At 49.3% G+C, this 13,179-nt stretch overlaps 1 pseudogene; it reads right to left on the reverse strand.

The window, feature by feature from the left end:
* Positions 1 to 1,842: 1,842 nt before the first annotated feature.
* On the reverse strand, positions 1,843 to 12,895 carry LOC101433706 (CUGBP Elav-like family member 1 pseudogene; annotated as a pseudogene).
* Positions 12,896 to 13,179: the final 284 nt, after the last annotated feature.

Below are 13,179 nucleotides of genomic sequence, written 5' to 3' on the forward strand. Positions count from 1 at the left end.
AATGACAGATCTCAAGGGAGAAATAAACAGTTCTACATTAGGAGTAGGAGACTCAATGTACACTTTCAAGAATATATGAACCTTCTATACAGAAGATCAATAAAGAAAAAAGAAGACTAGAACAATACTGTAGACCAACTAGATCAAACAAACCCATCTATTTAATAGAACACTTCACCCAACAACAGCTTCTCTAAAGCACATGGATCATTCTTCAGGATGGACCGTACGTTAGGTCACAAAAGAAGTCTCACTAAATTCAAAACGATTTAAATCACCTAATGTATCTTCTGCAACAATGGGATGAAACTAGGAATTAATAACAGAGGGAGAAATGGAACACTCACAAACATATGGAAATTAAAAATCAAACAAACAATGGTTCAAAGAAGAAATCACAGGGAAATTAGGAAATAATTTGAGGCAAATGAAAATGAAAAGAAAACACACCAAAACTGATGGGATACAGCAAAGACAGTGCTGAGAGGAAAATTTATAGCTCTGCAGGCTTACATTAAAAAAGAAGAAAGATCTCAAACTAGAGCCTCCTATGAGCCATTAAGAGCACCCTCCTTCCTCTACAATACTAAACCTTTTTGCCCACCTGTAGCCACATCCTGCGTTCCTGCCTCTACTCCTGGGGCATCTCTGTGCCCCTTCCCAGCCCTCGCTGAGCAAAGCAGCCCCCTGGGGCCCTGCTGAGGCCCAGAGACCCTGTGAGGTGACAGTCTAGGTGGTCAGGCAAACGCTCTAGGGCAAGAGAGGAAAAACCCGCCACTTCAAAATAAAACAATACAATCTTGGGAAAAAATCATCGACCCAACGACGATTTAAAACTGCTACTTTGAAAACCTTCCAAGTCAGTCAGTTTTTGTATAAAACTTAGAAAACAGAAGTTTGGGGAATATATGTAAAGATATGAAGAAAGTAGGAAACATGCACAACTTGTTTTTCTGAGCATAATTGTAAAATTCAAAGCATGTGCAAAAAAATCAAAGCATCCCATTTTGCTGTGGAGACTGAAGGAACAAGCGTGGATGTGGGCAGGACAGGGCAAAGGGGAAGGGGCAATGGGGTCTGAAGTCTCCCCCTAGGGTCAGGACAGGGAAGAATCATGAAAGAAAAAGGGCTGGCTGGGGCCCAAACTGCAACCTGTCTTCAAAAAGGTCAAGAGGCACAGATATTTTCTGCAGTTGAGAACTCAGGAAAACAAACGTAAGAAGAATAAATGCCGTCTCCTCAAGACCCTCAGACTCCATCCGCAAACTGTGCTCAGGAGCCTCAAAGGTTTGAGTGACATCTTTTATTTCATTGTTTACTTCAAAGTTGTCTTTAAAACTAAGCACACCGGAAAAAGGAGCCTAGAAAGGGGCTGGCTGTGTGTTCACAGACTTACAAGCACCACAGAGTATGTGCTAGTAGGGCGGCTCAGAAGACAGTCATAAAGAAATGGAATCATAAAGTCAAGTGGTTATTTTACGAAGTTCTAGACAAGTAGATTTTTTAAATATTCTAATGTAAGTTTAAACATCTCCCTTTCAACAGTCATTCTTGCAAAAACAATTTGGTAGCACAAAGAGAAAAAATGAAGAAACAAACATAATACATAAACCAACATAATACATAAAACATAATCATCAAAGGTCAACATAAGGCCAAAGGTAAAAATACAAGCATCACAGAAGCTGAAGACATGGGGATTTGGATGATGTACCTGATGCCACAATGACATGCCTGAGGCAAGACAATGAACAAATGGCAAGCCTCGGAAGCCCCTCTCACTGAGCACGCTCAGTAGGGCTTGCTCTTTCTTATAAGGTTTGAGCTATGCTTTAGGCCGCTTCATGCTGTTCTGAAGCCTTTTATTGGCAGGATGGCAGCTTGAACGGAAACAGGACTGTGGTAACTAACAAAACTGAAGCACTTCCTCAGGTTTATCTGCTTGTCTATGAAAACCTTGTCAGGCACGGCATTCCCAAAGGGCATAACCATCTGTAGCAGGTCCAGCAGCACCAGGACTCTGCTCTGTCAGCAGACTCTGGTTGTACAGAATAAGGAGAACCAGGGCAGAATATGGCTGGATCCCCAAAAAGGCTGAGTGAGAGCCTCCATCGTGCTCCCAGTGCTGCTGGAAAGGCTGCTGCTGCCCAGGCCGCCCTCTAAAGCAGCCACTGCTGCCACAGAGCCAGCATTGAGGCCAGCTGTCCTTCCAGCTAATGTCTTCAGGGCTCCAGGAGAAGCTATGTGTTGACCTACCTGCTGCTGGAGCCAGGTGAAGATCCTGAACTGGTGAGATCGCTGAAGGGACGCTTGAGTGTAGTGAAAGCAATGATACCACTTGGTGTGTTGTGAGCTGCACTAGCTGCTGCAGTTAGGGCAGTCAAATTCTGTAACTGCATTGCATCTAAACCCTCCCATTGAGTGGAAGCTTTTCAGGGTGTTGGGGTTCTCAGAAAAGGGGGAATGCTGAATGAGTGCTAAACACTGGGGTCCAAGAGTATTTAGAACACCAAGGTTTCTCCACACAGATACTACGCTAATTTGCTGTATCTGTGACTGGAGCTGCTGTGGCATTCTCTTCTGTTCTTTGTCCTTCTTTGTATCAGCAAATTTTAACCTCCAAGGAGATGAGCATCCTTCCATGGTCTGTGCTTTGTGCATCACCTCAATTGCCATCTGTGCCACAGCTCTAGTTGTAAAGGTCACGAATGCACAACCTCAGCTCAGGCCATCAGGTCCCCGCAGTATCCAGCATGTATCAATCTGTCCAACTGAAGAGAACATGATGTGGATGTCATTTTCAGTGTACTTCTGGGAAATTATACCAATAAGCAGCTTCCTGTCTTCCACTGCATTGTTCTCCTCACTATCAGCAAGTTTCATCTGTATAGGATGATGCAACCCTGGGAGGACTTCCATGTTGTGAAGGGCATTCTGTGCATCTAAAGCAGCTTTATGGGTGTAAAATAAAACAAAATGGCACCCTTTGCTCTGGGAAGGGTTTGGCTCCTATCCTTTAGGACACTGATTTCATAGACAGCACCATACTGTTGCTGCCTCCCTTCACCCCTCCTCCTAGCCTTTGTTATCTCCCTTTTCCAGCCGTTGCTATCCTTCACCGCCTACCTCATAACTGCCTGCACAGCTCCGCCTATCCACTACCGCCCCGTAGTTCATCCGCCCCCGTTCCTACCCCTCCCTTGACCCGACCTTATATAATCAAGTGTATTTCCGCAATAAAGTGGACTAGCTCACTCTCACAGGCTGTCTCCGTGGTTTTTACCGCGCGTCCCCCACACCTGGAGAACCTAGGCCTACGCGCTGGCCTAGGGGCTCACCGCTGAGCCGTGGAAGCCCGCCCGGTCCTCGTGGGTTGCTAACTCAAAGTAGCAAGCTCAAAATAGCAAGCCCACAGTTGGGGGCTCGTCCGGGATCCTTTCCTTCCACCGCCCTCCGGCCCCTCTCTGCTGCTGCTGCTGCTGTCTACAGGCGACCATTTCAGCTCTCCAGGTAGGGACCCCATCGCCGTCTTTTCTTCTCCCACTATGGGCGCCTCTCTCTCCTCACACCATACCCCTCAGGTTCGGCTTTTAGCCGCCCTGCTTGATACCAATGGAGTCTGCGTTTCCCTGAAACAGCTCCAAAAATACTGGGACCTGCTACTCCCTTTTAATCCGTGGCTCGCCACCTGCCAGCTCTGGAGCCCAGACACATACTCTCGACTCATAGATCGAGTCACCTCCACCATAGAGCATGAAAAGCGGTCTTTTCCGCCCGGCCTGCTGCCTGCTCTAGTAGCCATACGCGCCTGTCTCCTTGGTGCGCCGTCAGAAGCCATCCGAGACAAATCGGTTAAGCAACCCAATGACTATGAGCCCGATGATCCTGGCGACACAAATTCTCTGTCTGACAGCTCGCCGCCGCTCTCGAGCGCGAACCTCCCCGCCCGCGCTCCCCATGACCCGCAGAAGCCGCTTCAGTAGCTCCTCAAAATAGCAGACTTTCTCCCTCTTCTTCCACCTCTGCCCAAAATGGCGCACTTCCGGCTTCTTCTTCACCTATATCCGAGCCCGCCGGCGGGAACAAAGGCGCTTCCTCTCACCTTGACCCGCCCCTCCCTGTCCCGTCATCTTCCGGCCCTGCCCCGGAAATAATGCAGCCGCCATCTTGGCCGGAGCCCGGAAATGACGCGACTTCGCCGCCATCTTGGCCGGCGCCCGGAAATGACGCGACTTCGCCGCCATCTTGGCCGGCGCCCGGAAATGAAGTAACTACACCGCCATCTTGGCAGGCGCCCGGAAGTGATGTAGCCGCTCCACCATCTTGTCCAGCGCCCAAAAATATCCCGCCGCCAGTTTGTTGCCGCCTTGACGCTGCTAAGCCATCATTCTCTCATCTGTTTCCCGCTACCATTCGTCCCTCGCCACCACCGTATGGCAGCAGCCCCCCACCTGCTTCTAGCGAAGCACATTCTCCCGCCCCCCAGCTATACCCGCTCAACCCGCTGCCCACGCAGCAACGCCCTCAAACTTGGCTTCCCTTCACAGCAGAAGAAGTTAAAACTCTTCGTAAAGCCGTTAAAGAAGACAGCATTGATAGCCCATATGTTCAACAACTAATAGAAGAGTTGGGGGTTCAGCTTGTTCTTCCCTATGATTGGATTTCTCTAGCTCGTTCCATCCTTCAGCCAGGCCAGTTCCTTGAATGGCGCGCTCACTATCAAGTAGCTGTTGATCAACAAGTAGTGGAAAATGTTCGAGCGGGTGTCCAAGATCCAGCTGATGCCTACACAGGGGTTAACAACTATGCTGACCCTCGTTCCTATGTGAACATAGACCCAGGGTTTTGGCTCCGAGTGAAAGTTCTCGTTCAGCGGTCATTCTCTTTAATTTCCACCAAACAACCCACCAAGTTCGCGCAAATGCTTCAAGACTCGCAAGAAACCTTTCCGGCATTTGTCGCCCGCGTTATCGAAGCATGCCAACGTAAAATTACTAACGAAGATGCTCAGTTTGCGTTAGCAAAAGAACTCATTCTCGATGGGTGCCTCGCACCCTTCCGAGCTGTCATCCTTCCTATCCGCGACAAGCCGATGCACGAATGGGTCCTAGCTTGTCGAGACATTGACCCACAGACTAAAGCACTTACTGCTGCCTTCGCTTCCACCATGGCTGTCTCATCTGCCTCCACTTCTGCCTGCTTTCGATGCGGTCATCCCGGTCATTTTGTTTGCAAGTGCCCTCAACCGGCAGCTCCCCGCCCTGCCGTAGCACTGCACAGACCAAGAGGTCCCCCCACGCCATGCCCGCGCTGTGGTAAAGGGTATCACTGGGCCCGCGACTGCCGCTCAGCGCAACGTTTTTCTCAGCCTTTAAACTTCCAGTGGGGCAGGCCTCAGCCCCTCCCCCAAGAGGCCCTCCACAAAGCTCCAAAACCCTAATGTGGACCATGCCTATCAAACGTCACCAAAAACCTTCACTAGAACTTAAAATAGAGGGACAATGGCTTGACAGACTCTTAGACTCGGGTGCCGAAATCTCTTGTATTCCCTTCGAAATCGCCGCTTTTAATCACTAGCCCCTCGAAACTGGCCCTCAAGTCATCGGCACCACAGGAGCTGCTACTTCTTAGAAAACATCTCAGCCTCTGCATTGGAGCGACCGAGAGGGTAACGAAGGTCAAATTCGTCCACTTGTCCTCTCTTCAGTCCAAACCATCCTGTGGAAAAGAGATGTACTCAGCCAGCTAAAAGCTCGAATCACCACAGAAGCCTTCTTAGCTGCGCCGCCCCCCCCCCCCCTTATAGGGGCCACTGCTCCTGTTTCAAAACCTGACCCTATCCCTCTGGAATGGGACACAGAGGAGCCCATCTGGGTCGAGCAGTGGCCCTTGCCAACTCACAAACTACAAGCTCTCTCTGCCCTCGTTGAAGAGCAACTATAGGCAGGGCATATTGAGCCGTCTACCAGTCCCTATAACTCGCCAGTTTTTGTCATCAACAAAAAGAACACAAGTAAGTTTCGCCTCCTCCACGACCTTTGAGAAATTAACAAGCATATTAAGCCAATGGGGTCACCTCAGCCTGGTTGCCCGCATCCCACTGCAGTCCCCCAGCATTTTTATGCAGCCACTATTGACATCAAAGATTGCTTTTTCTCCATTCCTCTTCACCCGCGAGACTGTCCACGGTTTGCGTTTACAGTCCCGCGTACCAACAATCAAAGAGCAGCACTCCGATTCCAATGGCGAGTACTACCACAAGGCATGCGGAACAGTCCAACTATATGTCAGCTCTATGTCAATCATGCCATTGAGCCGCTACGCTCTAAGTTCCATCCAGAGCACACATACATCATCCACTATATGGATGACCTTCTTTTAGCAGCAAGTTCTAACACACTTCTCAATGATTTACTTTCTGCAGTTATGACAAACCTCTCAAGTCTTAGATTAATAGTGCAACCTGACAAGGTCAACCCCCAGCCACCTTTCCAGTTCTTAGGCTTTCATTTTCATCAATATATTCGGCCCACCAGCCCGCAAATCCATGTTTCTGATCACATGACGCTGACTGAGCTCCAACGGCTTTGCGGACAAATCAATTGGCTTCGATCAGCACTCCCCATCACAACAGCGCAAATGCAACCCCTTTTCGAGCTCCTGCAGACTAAGTGCAGTCCATCCGCTGCAGTCGTTCGCCCCATCACCATCACCCCAGCTGCCAAAGAAGCCATCCAACAAGTAAATGCTGCACTCCAGCAATGCCGCCTAGAGCGATTCTCTCCCGATCTCCCAATCCTTGCCTTAGTTTTGCCAACACCAGTCACCCCAACGGGTCTCCTATGGCAAGATGGTCCTCTTCTCTTTCTACACACGTCAAAAAGTAAACTCCCAAAAATCTGCCCATTTACAAGGGCTTGGATCACATTAGCCACTGACTTAGTACTTCTCTCCATACAAACGTACAGCGTCCCGCCACACACCATTGTTTGGCCCTTTGATGAAAAAGAAGTTACTTCCCTTATCATGAATAATGCTCAAATGCTGAGCCTGATAGAGTTCTTTCGTAGCTCCTTCGACAACCACTATCCTCATCATCCACTGCTGCAAGGTGTATCTCAATTAGCATTTTTCAACCCGTTCCGTCCGCTGCCCGCAAGAAAGCCAATCCCCTTTGCCATCACTGCTTTCACTGATGCCTCAAAAAGGGGCTTCGCTGCTGTCATATATGTGCCAGGAAAGCTTGAGCCATGACAGTTGATGTTTGCCAATCACCTTTCTGTTCAAGTGCGTGAACTCTTAGCTGTCGCTGCAGTCCTCAATCTTTACCCAGACCAGCCTCTCAACATCTTTACAGACAGCTTGTACACCTTACAGGTATGTTGCAGCCTCCCACTTGCTACCTTTCTACCCAGCGACTCATCTATAGACCAAGCACTCGCCTTTGTACAGCGACTGCTTGAAGAAAGGCAACAACCCTGGTTCATCGCTCATATCAAAAGTCACTCTGGCCTGCCAGGACCACTGACTCAAGGAAATGCCCTTGCTGACGCCTTAGCGTCCGGCCGCCATGTATACCCAGCTGCCATTCGAGAAGATTCCATTGACAAAACAAGACTAGGAGACTTCGTCAACCAAGCCAAACTTTTACACTCTCAATTCCACTTCTCTGCGCGATCTATCCAGAGGCTCTTTCCAGACCTCCCCATCGAAACATGCAAACATCTTGTGCGTTCCTGCCGAACATGTGCACCTTTGCTACCCCTTGGACCCTTGCAGCCCCGCGGAGCTAATCCCCGCGGCCTGCGGCCTAACTCCCGCTGGCAGCTAAACGTCACCCATGTTAGTGCTTTTAGGCGCCTTAAATATCTTCATGTTGCAGTTGATACCTTCTCGCACCTATGCTATGCCGTGCCCCTCACAGGAGAGAGTGCCAAACATTGCATCAAAGTGCTTCGGCAAGCCATTCTATTCATGGGAATTCCCTGAGATCTCAAAACCGACAATAGACCAGCCTATCGCAGTGCCACCTTTGCCAGCTTTGTGCAGATGTACCACATCACACATCATTTCGGCATCCCCTACAACCCGCAAGGGCAAGGAATTATTGAGCGTACTCACCAGCAGCTCAAGCTACTCATTCAAAAGGAAAAAGCTTCCTCTCCCCACAAGGCCCCTGCCGACATCATTACTGCCTGCCTTATCCATCACAATCTCCTGACCTTCGATGACAAAGGACTCTCCCCAACCCATAAACATTGGGGACCCATGTGGCAACCTTCGCAAGTTCCCCTTGTTCATTGGAAAGACCCCGCCACAAACCTTTGGCAAGATCCAGCTCCCTTGCTAGCACAGGGGAGAGGTTTTGCTTGTGTCTTCCCAGACTCCGAGCCACAACCGCTCTGGGTTCCTGGGCGCTACATCCGGCCTGCCACCGACCCCAAAGTTCCACCGAATGATGAACACACTATGCCCTCCGTAAGAGACAACATTGACTGCAGAGGCCCAGATGTCGCCCCATTCGCTCAAATCCAGCACCAACCAGCCCCTCCCTGAAATGTTTATATTAGATAAGTGCTCTCTCCGAGTTTCCTTCTGCTGATTGTCCCTCCCCTATGAGGGCTCTCTTCTCCTTTCTTTGTCTTTACAGATTCCCCAAAAGGACTCACCTCTGCACAGTCTACAAGAAGAGCCTTATTGCCGCCTCTACAACCTGCTGCTGACAAGTGCCTAACCTCCACCGAAACGTGCCTTACAACTTATCAGAGAAGAACTCTCAGTGCAGATGCTCTTCCCACTCCCCTCGCACCCTCACCCACTTTTATACTTCTTTTTTATAGTCTTCATTTTTTTAACAATCTTTTCAGCTGTCTGTCTCGCGGCTACAGCCCCAGCAGATTGGAACCTCCGTCAACGCTTTCTCCTTGCTGTCGCCTTTCTACTTCTAATTGGCGTTTTCACCTCCCTCGTCGCCCTCCTCCCATGACCACCATGCGCCCCCAAGTAAATTCACTCGAGCCTACCTCTCCAACACCACCGTCCGTGAGAACCACACCAGCTCCTTCTCGCCACGAACGACGTCGACAACGCTTCCTTGCCCGCCGCTTAAGCCGTCTTTCCCTTGAAGATGATGACCCCATCGAGCGCCAAGTTCTCCAGCTCCTCCGACAGGCCCGCTCTCTTTACACCCCCGCCTCCTGTTCCCCTACCCTTCCCTACCTCATCCATCTCCTCATTCTCATGTTGTCTCTAGCCTCCTCTGCCCAAAGCTCCTCATCCCATCAGCCATTCAACTGGACCTTGCAGAAATTCCCAGAAAAACGCATTCTCGCTTATAATGTTACTAGTGTCGCTCCCTCCTTTCTCACACACGTCTGCCCTCTTGCTGGAATTTCCTTCCGTCCCGAATGCCAAGTAAGCAACATCAGAAAAGCGAAAGTAGGCCACCACTCCTCCTCATCCTGTCGAGGCGGGAATACAGCATGCCTGCTTTCTCGAAACAACCGTCTCCTTGGCCCTCAATTCAACCCTGTGTCTGGTTTTTACATCTGTCCTGCTAGTGCTCGAGGTTGTCATGACCCATCACACTTCTACTGCCCTTCTTGGGGATGTGTGACCATGGCCCATGGATGGTCCGGCACCCCCAACAGAGACCCGTATCTCTCTCTCCAAGTAGCCAACAATTCCCGTTGGGACTTCATTTGGCTGACAGTAAAAAACCCAAACGACGATACATGGCTGGCCGCTCGCCCCTATGGACTCCGGTTGTATATGAGCAACTATGATCGTGGCGCTTTGTTTGAAATCCAAAAGCGTGTTGTCTCCGCCCCACCCTCTGCTATTAGTCCCAACCACATCCTTAACCCTCCTCCCTCACCCACTGTTCACCTTCTTCCGTCCTCATCTACCCCCCTCAAAATCTCTTCCACCTCGGCCGCCGTCGTCCCTTCTACAAGCCCCACTTCCCCCCCCCCGCTTCAGGTATACAACCACATCCTCTCATCCCCTCTAGTCCCTACTTCATACTCCTAAACGCCTCCTATTCCTCTCTCAACGCCTCCCACCCCAACCTCACTCGCTCTTGCTGGTTGTGTCTTTCCCCCAGCCTCCCCCTCTATGATCCACTTGCTATCCCTTCACCACTCTTTACTTCCTCCACCGACGATTCCCCCTCTTCCTGCAATTGGAATCAATCTACTCATGTCCCACTCACTTTTACGCACATCTCTTCCAAAGGTTTATGCATTCACCCCCATTCCTCCCACACTCCTAGCCTTACTGCCTGTACCAACTATACCTCCCCAAACATCTCTGCCAAATACTTAGTTCCCCTAAACACCACCCAATGGCTCTGCTCTTCCACCGGACTTACCCCATGCTTATCTGTTGCCACACTTAACAAGACCAAAGAAATGTGTGTTCTCATCCTCCTCACGCCTCGAGTCATCTATCACACTCCTCTACATTTCTTTGAAGCCTTTGACCACACTCAAGAAGCTATTTACCTCCACAAACGCGAACCTATTACTGCTGTACTCACTGTCACTTCCCTCCTAGCTACAGCTGGAGCTGCCACTGGTGTTGCAGCCCTAGCCACACAAGCCTCCGCCCTCCAAAACCTCAGACAAGCAGTAGACTCTGATATCATCTACCTCCGAGATGCAGTCAAATATCTTAAAGACTCCCTCAATTCCCTTTCAGAAGTTGTCCTGCAAAACCGCCGAGGCCTTGACCTCCTCCTCCTCAAAGAAGGTGGCCTATGTGCAGCTCTGGGAGAAGAATGCTGTGTCTATGCCAACTATACCGGTTTAGTAGACTCCAGCTTAAAAGAACTTGAAAAAGGTCTCAACCAACGCCGACTTGAACGAGCCCAAACTGCTGGTTCCTGGGGCTTCCTGCAGCCCCTCCTCCCCTATCTCCTCCCGCTAATAACCCCAGTTCTGCTCATCATCCTAGGTCTCACCGTTGGTCCTTGGGCCATTCGACGAATCATCCGCCTTGCCAAAGATCACGCTGACAGTGTATTTTCCTCGTTTGTTCAAATCCATTACCACCGTCTTGCTACCTCTGATCTCGCTCCTCAATCTCGCCCTTGTCCTCGCCCCCCTTCCCACCGTACTTCCCGCCTGTGAAGATGCTTGCTGTGAAACTCCCTGACCTTAGCCGCCGGCACGGGTTTGTTTCCCTCAGCGTAAAGGGCTTGGGTGCACCCTCCGCCCCCCTTTATTGCTATACGTCTGAGAGTCCTTCGCGGTTAAGCCAGCCACACCGCTATCCACCCCAAAAAAGCGTGCGCAACATCATGTTAGATATTTCGTCTAGCACCGGCACGCACCGACCCTAAGGGCTATGCATACATTCTGGCCAAATGATATGTCATTTGCCCATCGCCAGTCAATTCTACCCCCTTTTTCTCTCACCCTCCACAGCCCATCCCCCTACTCTCTCACGCCCCTTTTTTTTTATAAAACAAAAGGAGCAATTGTTGCTGCCTCCCTTCACCCCTCCTCCTAGCCTTTGTTATCTCCCTTTTCCAGCCGTTGCTATCCTTCACCGCCTACCTCATAGCTGCCTGCACAGCTCCGCCTATCCACTACCGCCCCGTAGTTCATCCGCCCCCGTTCCTACCCCTCCCTTGACCCGACCTTATATAATCAAGTGTATTTCCGCAATAAAGTGGACTAACTCACTCTCACAGGCTGTCTCCGTGGTTTTTACCGCGCGTCCCCCACACCTGGAGAACCTAGGCCTACGTGCTGGCCTAGGGGCTCACCGCCGAGCCGTGGAAGCCCACCCGGGCCTCGTGGGTTGCTAACTCAAAGTAGCAAGCTCAAAATAGCAAGCCCACACCATACGGTTCAAAGAGTTCCCTCAAGTCTCCTAAGGGCCCTAGAGACATCCAGACTCTATAGGCAGGACAGACTACTCAATAGTTTGGCACCCTGCCAGTGGGTCTTACCTTGGAATTTATGCTCCCCAGTGTGAGTTGGACTCATTTGTGGTTTCCCTGCACATGGCTCTTCTGCCCCTTCTATTTGAACCCAAAGTTAGTACTCAAGTTGATAGGTGTATGTCCAAGAGACAAATCTTTGAACTGCCCATGTGCCATTTGGGCCCTGAATCTCAACAGAATTGCAACACCTACTCTCCAGTTCATTGGACTCATCCAGGACAGCCAACAAGGAGGTGATGATGGGAAACACCCATCCTAAGGAACAGAGAGAGTCTTCAACTGCAAGCAAGATAGTCCCATCCATCTCCTCCAATGGATTTTAGCCCCCTCTCTATTAGAGGCAGAATGGGCATCACCATCCCAGAATCCTTAGGATTGCGGAATGAGCATTGGACTAGAGTAGACTTATACTGTTATTCTATTATAGACTTACTGTTATTCTAGCAATAGAAGAAATTTTATCATAGATGTGGAGGCAGTGGCCACTGAAAGTTCTGAAGGGAGGGAGAGGGAAAAACAGATGTAATATGGGGGCATTTTCAGGACATTGGAATTGTACTGAATGACATTGCAATGATTGATACAGGCCATTATATATCTAGTCATAATTTACAAAATTGTGCAAGAGAGAGTTTAAACTTTAATGTAAACTATAATCCACACTTAGTGACAATGCTCCAATATGTGTTCATCAATTGTAACAAATGTACCACACTAATGAAGGATGTTGTTAATGTGGGAAAGTGGGGGAGGGAGAAAAGGTGGGGTATATGGAAACCTCCTATATTTTTTATGTAACATTTATGTAATCTAAAGGTTTTTTTTATTTTAAAAAAGTACTAAAAAAAAAAAAAGTTCCCTCAAGTCCTTCTCAGACCAGGTCCTTAGAACCTGGCCCACAAACAGCTTGATAGGATCAAGATCCAGTTGGTCTGAGAGGTGATTGATCTCTTTTGCTCAATAAAATGATTGTGAGATTCATCCATATTGTTACACGTAACAGTAGTTCATTTTCATTACAATAGCATATTCCCTTTTGTGAATATACAATAACCACCCTATTGTGGATGTACACATTTTGGTTCTTTTTTTTTTTCCAGAACCCAGCCAGCATGAATAATGCTTCTATGGACAAACTTGTGCATCTTTTGAAGCATAACTGTATGCATTCCTATTGGAACAGAATTGCTAGATCCCAGGGTATGTGTACAATCAGCTTCAGTAGA

The sequence above is a fragment of the Dasypus novemcinctus genome, chromosome 26 (assembly GCF_030445035.2).
Source record: "Dasypus novemcinctus isolate mDasNov1 chromosome 26, mDasNov1.1.hap2, whole genome shotgun sequence".
In the NCBI taxonomy this organism is placed as follows: domain Eukaryota; kingdom Metazoa; phylum Chordata; class Mammalia; order Cingulata; family Dasypodidae; genus Dasypus; species Dasypus novemcinctus.